The sequence below is a fragment of the Ovis canadensis genome, chromosome 2 (genome assembly GCF_042477335.2).
Source record: "Ovis canadensis isolate MfBH-ARS-UI-01 breed Bighorn chromosome 2, ARS-UI_OviCan_v2, whole genome shotgun sequence".
NCBI lineage: Eukaryota > Metazoa > Chordata > Mammalia > Artiodactyla > Bovidae > Ovis > Ovis canadensis.
In genome coordinates this window covers 226,986,426-226,996,315 of record NC_091246.1, presented here as the reverse complement: position 1 = coordinate 226,996,315, position 9,890 = coordinate 226,986,426, and the positions used below count along the sequence as shown (strand labels likewise).

The following is a 9,890-nucleotide window of genomic DNA, read 5'->3' as shown; positions in this document are numbered from 1 at the left end:
AAACCATCGTCTTTGTGCAAGGAATATTTATTTATCTCAGGCACACGTGGTAAGACAATTAGTCAGTGTCATGTAAAGGGGTAACTTTGCAAATGCTTTTTGAAAAAAAAAAAAAAAACAATATTTTCCAACCAGATCTATAAACCAAAAGGAAAAACAGAGAAATTTTTCAATAAAGGGACATCGGAATGAGATTGTCCAATCAATCACCAAGTCCTGCCAAGCCCTCCTCTATATCTCTGATATCTACCCAGTTCTCTCTGTTGACAGCCCTGTGAGGTCCAGGAGAGCGTAACTGCTCCACGCAGGACTGTTGCAGCCTCTCTCCCTACCATACATGTGCTTTTCCCAACTCTCTACCCTGCAGCTACAGGGATTTTTTTTTTTTTTTAACAATGCAAAGCTAATCATGATGTTACTGTCTACTGCTGTGCCCGGCTCTCAGAAGAAGAAAAAATAAATGCTCCAAGTGGTCTGCCTGCCTCTGCCACCTCCTCTGCCATGGCCCCCACTCTGCTCCAGCCGGGCTGGGCTTCTCGCCACACCTCCAACACGGCCCTCAAGCCCCACATACATACACTGGTCCCCCTGCCACCCTCTCATCCCCACCCTCCAATAGCTGTGGGCTCAAATACCGCTTCCCCAGGAGGGCTCCCCCAAGCCCCTAAATGGATTAGATCCTATGACACGCTTTCAGCACTTTTCCTTTACAGCACTTGGTGATTCTCTGTTTAGTTTCTGTCCTTCCTGCTGGATGGTAGCTCCCCGAGGATGGGGACAATGTCTCCACCCCCCCTGGCCCTGCCAGCACCAGGCACCTACTGATGTTCAACCCAAGTTTGATGACTCTTGACTGAGATGGGGCAGACCAGTGGAGACAGGGAGTGGAAGAGTAAGAACATGCGCTGGGCAGAGTGGGTGAGAAGGAAGAGAAGGAGGAGGAAGACACCAAGGAGCACTGGGGGGAAGGCAGGGCCAGGCCAGCCGGCTGTGAAAGTCTCAGGTGCTGCCATTATCATTACTGAAAGTAAAAGAGAAGTCGCTCAGTCGTGTCCGACTCTTTGCAACCCCATGGACTGTAGCCTATCAGGCTCCTCCATCCATAGGATTTTCCAGGCAAGAGTGCTGGAGTGGATTGCCATTTCCTTCTCCAGGGGATCTTCCTGACCCAGGAATCGAACCTGGGTCTCCTGCATTGCAGGCAGACGCTTTACCATCTGAGCCACCAGGGAAGCCCCCATTATCATTACTAAACCTTCCTAATTAAACTATTTATTTGCAAAGAACTTCAGACCAACATAGAAGTGGCAAAAACAACACAACCGAACTCCCATATCCTCTTCATTTAGACTCAGCCTTCACTGCCCGTCACTAACATTTTGCCATATCTGCTTCATCTGTCTCCATATATGTGTATTGATGCATGCGCTAATATGCACCTTATATATGTATATATAAATGTGTCTTGAACCATTTGAAATAAAGTGTCAACATCATGATCCCTCACCCCTAATTCCCTGAGCATGCATCTCTCAAGTTCCAGGACATTCTCTCCTCTAATCACAGCAGCAATTTTCCAATTCAGGAAAATGAACTACATTAATACTATATTGTTATCTAATCACAATCCATATTCAAAATTTACCAATATAATTAGTGAATTTAAACATCTGTAACAATTACCAGTTGGGGGCACCTAAAAATTTAGCTGGGCCAAAGCCCGTCTCCGAAGTTCTCCAGAGTGGTGAATTACAAAAACCCAATAAAACCCCCAAACAGGGAAAGTTTCAAGTAAAGTTAAATCGCTGTGTTTTCCCTGAACAGAAGCAAACCAACTCTGAGCACAATCCAGGATCAGTTTGACCTCCTGAAAATCATCCAGAGACAGCCTCCTTGGGTTTAAAACACTTTCATTCTGCTGAAATCCATCACGAATGCCTTGCGGGTCGGGTCAACAGCAGGACACCCGTTTATTCCCAAATGTAAGCTCCACCTCTCCCGGCTGGACCAAAAGAAGACATGGAAACAGAGTTAACAAGGGCAGGGACAGCAGCTAGTCTGGGACAAGCACAGTCAGGGGACACCTGGTCAATTAAAAGGCCCATGGGAGGCAGTTCACACTCAGAAGAGCAATTTAAGCTCTTTATGATGGCTGATGGGCCCTGAATCAGTGATCACTTCCTAAGGAGGAGATCTTGAAATTAACACAGAAGGTGACTGCCCCATGCTCACTGGAGGTCACCGAGGAGAATGAGCTATTAGTCCATATTAAAGAGGCACGATCACCATGGTAATGGTGCTAGTATGTCGTACAACTATGGGCGCCTTGACCTTGACTTCCATTTGGTCCTGGGCACCTTGTCTCAGAAGGAAATTGAAGAGGCCACAGGAGAGCCACAGGATGATAAAAGGGCTCTAAATGAAGAAATGTTTAATTATATAATCAGCTGGTTAGGAAGAGGAAAGGAGAAAAAGGACAGAGGTAAAGACACAGAGGAAAAGGAGGCAGAGGTGACTGAGCGAGGCCCCAGAGGTTCTCAATTTGACTTCTATAAGACATCCACAAGGCTGCTTTTCAAAGAGAATCTACAGCCAATCAACAAATTCTTTTAAGGAAATAAAAGGCCTGCTCGGCCAAGCAGTTTCAAACACCTAAATAAATACAGGTCTGTTTGGAATTGACAAAAAGTTTAACCCCTTATGAACTGTGTTTTGTTTGTTTGTTTTGTTTTTACTTTACAATACTGTATTGGTTTTGCCATACATTGACATGAATCCACCACAGGTGTACATGAGTTCCCAACCCTGAACCCCCTCCCACTTCCCTCCCCATATCATCTCTCTGGGTCATCCCAGTGCTGTTTTATCTTGAAAACCGGATAGAGCAGAGTCCGGAATTCAGCTGGTGGTGGTTGTCGGGAAAATTGCCATCTGCTAGAAAGGTGTGATGAAATACTCACTCTGACTCCACAGTCAGCAAACCAAGGCCCATTTTTATATTAATAACATTGGCAAGCTAAAAGTGAGTTTTGCATGTTAAAATGTTTGGGAAAAAAATCAAAAGGGGGATTATACTTCCTGACACATGAAAGTTTGATATAATTCAAATTTCTGTGTTCAGGAAGTTTTAACGGGACACAGACACATCCATTCGTCTCTATATTGCCTACAGCCGCTTCAACCCAATAACAGCAGAACTGAAAAGACTTGTGGCAGAGACGGTATGGGGCACACATCTCAAATATTTTCTTTCTGGCTCTTTGCAGGAAGTCTGCCCACTCTCGCTTTGGTATGTTGTAAGTGTTAACTATTTTCAGTGCATTACCAGGTGGGGAGATGGGGAAAAATGGGTAGTTAGGGAGCTTGGGATGGACATGTACACACTGCTATATTTTAAAGTGGCTAACCAACAAGGACCTACTGTATAGCATAGGGAACTCTGTTCAATGTTATGTGGCAGCCTCCCATCAGGGAGAGGAGTTTAGGGGAGAATGGATACATGCATATATATGGCTTAGTCCCTTTGCCATTCACCTGAAACTATCACAACGTTGTTAATGGGTTATAAAATAAACAATTTTATTTATAGCAATAGCCTATATATAATATATATAGGCTATCATATATAATTTTTATTATTTTATTATATTATATAATAATTATATTATATACAATATTATATAATATATATTTATAATATAAATAGCCTAACATAAAATAAAAAATTTTTAATGATCCCCCTAAAATATATATATACATTTTTTTTTCAGTGTGGCTGAGGCCCTGGACAGCCTCGGGAGCAGGTCAGCAGCTGGAGGATCATTTACATCTATTGCCGGAGTCCTGGGCCTGGGTTCAGGGTTGGAGAGAGGAAGAAGGGAGGTGGCAGGTGGAGGTGCTCAAAGGATCAACAAAAAGGGGCCAAAGGAAGCTTGAGCACCAGCTAAGAACCCCATGCGGGGTGCCTGGCTGCCTACTGGACTCCAGTAGAAGACATCCTGAGGTCAGATGCTCAGGGTCCTTGGCTCCCAAGTAGTCTTTTGTGGGCACGCAAAGGCTATCTGTGCTCTAGAACCAGTAGAAGACCCGATCTGTCAGCATGGGAAACACCCAGAGGTATAAGACACACCTCAGTTTTACAGAGTTGTTTTTAAATATATCAGTTATATAGGAAAACATTACTTTATTCATATAAATACAGGATACAGTATTGTGCATCCATAAGAAAATAATACCTTTTGTTTATTTGGTTATTTGGTCGACTGAGAGACTTTCACTTTCACTTTCCAAATAACTCTTTCAAGGCAAATTTATTGTGGGCTTCCCTCGTGGCTCAACTGGTAAAGCATCCACCTGCAATGCAGGAGACCTGTGTTCGATCTCTGGGTTTGGAAGATCTCCTGGAGAAGGGAAAGGCTACCCACTCCAGTATTCTGGCCTGGAGAATTCCATGAACTGGGTCACAAAGAGTCAGAAACGACTGAATGACTTTCACTTTCACTTTTGGCTAATAGTCTATTGGAAGTCTTTGCAACCTTCTCCAGCAGATATCCCTAAATAAAAGGCTTAATATCGCAGAATTCCAAAAAAAACTTCATATCTGAGAATGCAGTTTGTAGTAGAAGTACACCTAAATCTATAACAGAAAGGGAATTATCTAAATTCTATGTTCATCTGATGGTCTCTGGTTTTTTACTTTTGCTAAGAAGAGAAATACAAAGCTTTCCCCTTGGCTAAGATGTGTGTTGCCACTCTGTGCCACTAGAGGGAAGCATGGCCCATTATTTTACATCTTTATTCCTACTTTGAATATGTAGCCCTAAAACCAATGTGTTAGACTCACAGGGAATCTTGTATGTTGTTATATGCTGTATGTATTATATGTAGTACAAAATTTATTATATACGTGTTATATGTAATGTATAAAGTAGTATACATGATATAAATATAATCAAGTGATATATTGTGTATACAATATATATTTCAGTTCAGTTCAGTCATTCGGTCGTGTCCGACGCTTTGCCACCCCATGGACCACAGCACGCCAGGCTTCCCTGTCCATCACGAACTCCCGGAGCTTGCTCAAACTCATGTCTATCGAGTCAGTGATGCCATCCAACCATCTCATCCTCTGTCAACCCCTTCTCTCCTGCCGTTCTTCACATCGGGTGGCCAAAGTATATATTTGGGGAGAAAGTAAAGAATGTATCTTGTGCACAGGTAAATAAAGTAATTCTCACTGGAGCATAAAGAATTCAGTTGGAATTCACAGTTTCAAAGCAAAAAGAAAGCAGTATTGCTTACGGTCAAGGAAGGAATGGGTGTATGACAGCCTTCCCACCAGAAAATTCCAGAAGAGGTTTAGACCACCTAAAAGGCTAAGTGGCAGCTGATAGGCTGGTGGAAGGAAAGGCAGGCTGAGAGCCATAGGATATACAGTCAGTAGCCAAGGCACCTGCGAGACGCCCAGTCTAAACCAGAAAACGAGAGACACGACACCAAAAGCCAGAGGCCAGACAGGGGAGATGGCACGAGTGAGCCTGGGGTCTCCAGCTGAGCCCAAGCCTCGAGAGAAACCAGGTCAAGAGCCCAGGTCATAAACAGCAGCAAACAACACTCCAAAGAACTCAGGGGGTCATGCATTCAGAATCTCAAAAATGTGACTTTAAGTCCGTTTCCAAAATGAGACTAGGAGTGGCAGAAGGGAGATAAAAATTCCAGCTTGTTCAGACTTTCTGAAACATAAAACCCTGAATGTTTGGGGGCAATTCATCCGGAAAACATCTCTGTCAGCTTCCAGCATCCTCCTCTGGAGCCAGGATGGGAAGTGCTGTAAATAAAGATTTCAAGATTCCCTGAATCTTGAAGCTGGATGATTCAAGGATAGTGAAGGATGGTTCCCAGTGAGTGCGTTTGCCACAGTCAGGACTAAAATCACCTTCTGCACAGCCCACAAACATGCAATGCCTGCATCGTGCTTTCCCAAGAATCATTTCATTTAATCCCCATCACAGACCTGTGGGTGGGTGTGAACGTCATACCCATCGTCCAGTTGATGAAATGGACTCAGAGAGCTTAAGCCACTTGCCCAAGGTCACAGTGAGTGAAGGTGCCAGCACTCACATCTGAATTGCCTGTTCTTTCCACCACACTTGCTGCCTCCAAGCAGAAATATTTCTCTAAGAGCCAGTTGGTATATAAGAAGGCAAACAACAACAAGAGTAAGAGATTCATATATATATTAAAAAGAAAACAATCACAAACAATGAAATTTTGCCATAGGCCAGTGGGAGCCAGAGGTCATGGAGAGACATAGAACAGGACCAAGGGGAGAAGGACCATAAAGAAGGCAGAACGACAGAGAATTTAAGCTTTGGAATTGTGGTGTTGGAGAAAACTCTTGAGAGTCCCTTGGACAGCAAGAAGATCAAACCAGTGAATTTTAAGGGAAATCAACCCTGAATATTGGAAAGACTGATGCTGAAGCTGAAGTTCCAATACTTTGGCCACCTGATGCAAACAGCTGACTCACTGGAAAAGACCCTGGTGCTGGGAAAGATTGAAGGCAGGAGGAGAAGGGGACAACAGAGGATGAGATGGTTGGATGGCATCACCGATGCAATGGACATGAACTTGGGCAAATTCTGGGAGATGGTAGGGGACAGGAAGGCTTGGCATGCTGCAGTCCATGGGGCTATGAAGAGTCAGATATGACTTGGCGTCTCAACAACAAGGGGAGAAGGAAGGATTGGATTCTAAGGCAGGAGGAAGGGGGAAGATGGGCACTAAATTCCAAATGGTCACTCTACAGCAGAGGCTGAGGATGGCCAAAAGTAGCAGGGGAGTCGTTGCTCAGCCAAGGAGGGGAACCAAGAATAATGTTTGGGGCATAATGAGAGCTCAATAAACAGCTGTGGAATGAATGCAGGAACAAGACTGGCTTCTCAATTACTTTAATGGCAAAGGACTGCAGTAGGAGTAGGGGGCTTCTGGGAGCTGAACAGAAACAAAGAAATTGAGAGCATCCTAATTAGGATTCTCTCCTGTGCTGCACAAAGCTCCCTTCTTAGACTAATGACCTAAGCCTGAGTCTCTGTCTTGAAAGGTTTCCAGCTGGTCAGGGAGCAGTAGAGTTTTTTTCTGTTGTTGATGCCTTTGTCCACGGAGGAGCTACCGGCAATTCCAGAGGCCAGGCCCGGGGCCACAGTATTCCTCGAAGTTCCTGGAGGATGAGTCATGACCGGGGCCTCCATCTGGCTTGAAAAGCGAGCAGAGCAATGTGGGATACTGGGTGCCACACTTCCTGAGCCACGTTTGGTTCTGTTTCATTACAGAGATGACAAAATGAATGAAAGCAGCCTGGGATTTGCTGCTTCTCCCATCCCTCTTGTACCTTTCTTGCTTCAATGTGAGGAAGAATGAGAGAGAGATGTGTCTTTAACAGTAAGAAAAAATCATGCATCCAACTGGAGGCCAAGCGAAGGAGGAAGAAAAGTGATAAACGTGGGAGGGATGTCCAGAGAGGCTGGTCTCGTAAGAACCCTTATAGTGTCTTCTGGAGGACTGCTGACCGCACAAGCACGGAAGCCCTGCTTTTCTGAGCTTGCGTGTGTGTCCCTCAGTTGCATCCAACTCTTTGCAACCCCATGGACTGTACCCTGACAGGCTCCTCTGTCCACGGGATTCTCCAGGCAAGAATACTGGAGTGGGTATACTGGAGTGGGTAGCCATTCCCTTCTCCAGGAGATCTTCCCAACCCAGGGATCGAACACAGGTCTCCTGCATTTCAGGCAGATTCTTTACCATCTGAGCCATCAGGGAAGCCCTCTGGAGCTCATATTCTTCACAACTTCCATCAAGGAAGATCAGATGACCCTGAGACAAGAGCTCCCCAATCTAGTGGCAGCCAACCAAGTGGCTCATCAAGGACCACAGTCACCGTGGGGTTTGCCTTTCCACCACCTTCTAGTCCCTTGGGGGACTCATCCCTCCCTCGCTCCCTGGGGTGTCTTGGGGCTGTCACATCTGGAGGGACATCTCAGGCTCAGGCTGTCCTTTCAGAGGGATCCCTCACTTCAGATTCCTTCTCTACACAACATCTGTCAGAAATGACCCAAGCAAGGCCAACAGTGGTCTTGCCCATACGAATGATAAAATATATGAACAGTAAGACTCCAAATTTCTCCTTCTCCAGAGGTTTCTAAGCTGGGAGAATGTGAGTCTAACCTGCTGCCAGTCATCTTTTTGTTACTCAAAGACAGTTCTCTAAAAGCAAAACCAGGGAGAGGAAAGAGCACAAAAGGCAACAAGGTAAACTCCTGCCCACGTAATTTATGTTCCTGGATCCAATGGGTCTTCAGCAAGTCAACTCTTGGGCTTTCCAATCGGATGGGTAAACAATCATCTTTTGTCATTCAGTCTAGTTTGGGTTTGGTTTCTGCAGCTTACAGACAAAGCACTAATTCGCTTTACCCAGCTTCTGTCTCTGCTCACGTTATAGTCTTTCTCTCTCATCTCTACACATTGAACCCTAAAGGCTTTTAAGTCCCAACTCAAATGCCACCACCACTTCCTCCTTGAAGCCTTTCTTGACCTACTCTTGTATCAACTCACCTCTCCCACCTTGACAGGCCACTGACACTTCATCTGTACTTTTCTGTGTCCATCAGAACGACACTCAGCTGCAGGAAATAGAAAACTGATTTACAACAGCTTCAGTTCAGTCGCTCAGTTGTGTCCGACTCTTTGCGACCCATGGACCACAGCACGCCAGGCCTCCCTGTCCATCATCAACTCTCGGAGTTTAACCAAATTCATGTCTATTGAGTCGGTGATGCCATCCAACCATCTCATCCTCCATCATCCCCTTCTCCTCCTGCCCTCCATCTTTCCCAGCATCAGGGTCTTTTCAAATGAGTCAGCTTTTCACATCAGGTGGCCAAAGTATTGGAGTTTCAGCTTCAACATCAGTCCTTCCAATGAACACTCAGGACTGATCTCCTTTAAGATGGACTGGTTGGATCTCCTTGCAGTCCAAGGGACTCTCAAGAGTCTTCTCCAACACCACAGTTCAAAAGCATCAATTCTTCGGCACTCAGTTTTCTAGTCCAGCTCTCACATCCATACATGACTACTGGAAAAATCATAGCCTTGACTAGACGAACCTTTGTTGGCAAAGGAAAAACCATAGCCTTGACTAGACAGACCTTTGTTGCCTGCTTTTTAATATGCTGTCTAGGTTGGTTATAACTTTCTTTCCAAGGAGTAATCGTCTTTTAATTTCATGGCTGCAGTCACCATCTGCAGTGATTTTTAAGCCCCCAAAAAATAAAGTCACAGCTTAGGGATGTATTTTTCTCACACAGCAAGAAGTCTCAAGGAAGGTAGCTTCCAGTTGATTGAAAGGTCTCACAATATCCAGACAACAGCTCGACAAAGGCCTTTCTCTTGGATTCACTGCCTCATGGTTGCAAGATGGCTGCCACACATCCAGGCATCATGTTTGCTTTCCAGGTAAATCGTTTTTGCTTTCCAGCTTCTTCCCATTTTTTGCCAGGAAAGCAAAAGTTTTCCTGAAACCCACCAACAGGCTTCTATTAATAATTCATATGCCCAAACTGCATCACCAACCACTTCTAGTTGCAGTGGAGGGTAGGAAATGACACTATAATTCCTCAGACTATAAAGTAGATGAGGAAAAGGAGAAAGAAGTTAATAATGGCTCTTAGGCCAGCCTTGGAAGAGGATCTGCCCTGTATTCTTAAGGCCCTGGTCATATTCATCTCTTTTATTATTCTCTTTCACATGCTCAATCCTGAACTCTCTCTGGAAGGGACTGAGTTCTCAATCACTGAACCACACCCAGGGCCCAGTACGTAGCACTTTGGTGC

At 44.8% G+C, this 9,890-nt stretch overlaps 1 non-coding gene across 1 annotated transcript; it reads right to left on the bottom strand.

Moving 5' to 3' along the window:
• Nucleotides 1-1,159: 1,159 nt before the first annotated feature.
• Nucleotides 1,160-1,232, bottom strand: TRNAC-GCA (transfer RNA cysteine (anticodon GCA)). Its single transcript has one exon. It is a non-coding gene; the product is annotated as a tRNA-Cys (tRNA).
• Nucleotides 1,233-9,890: the final 8,658 nt, after the last annotated feature.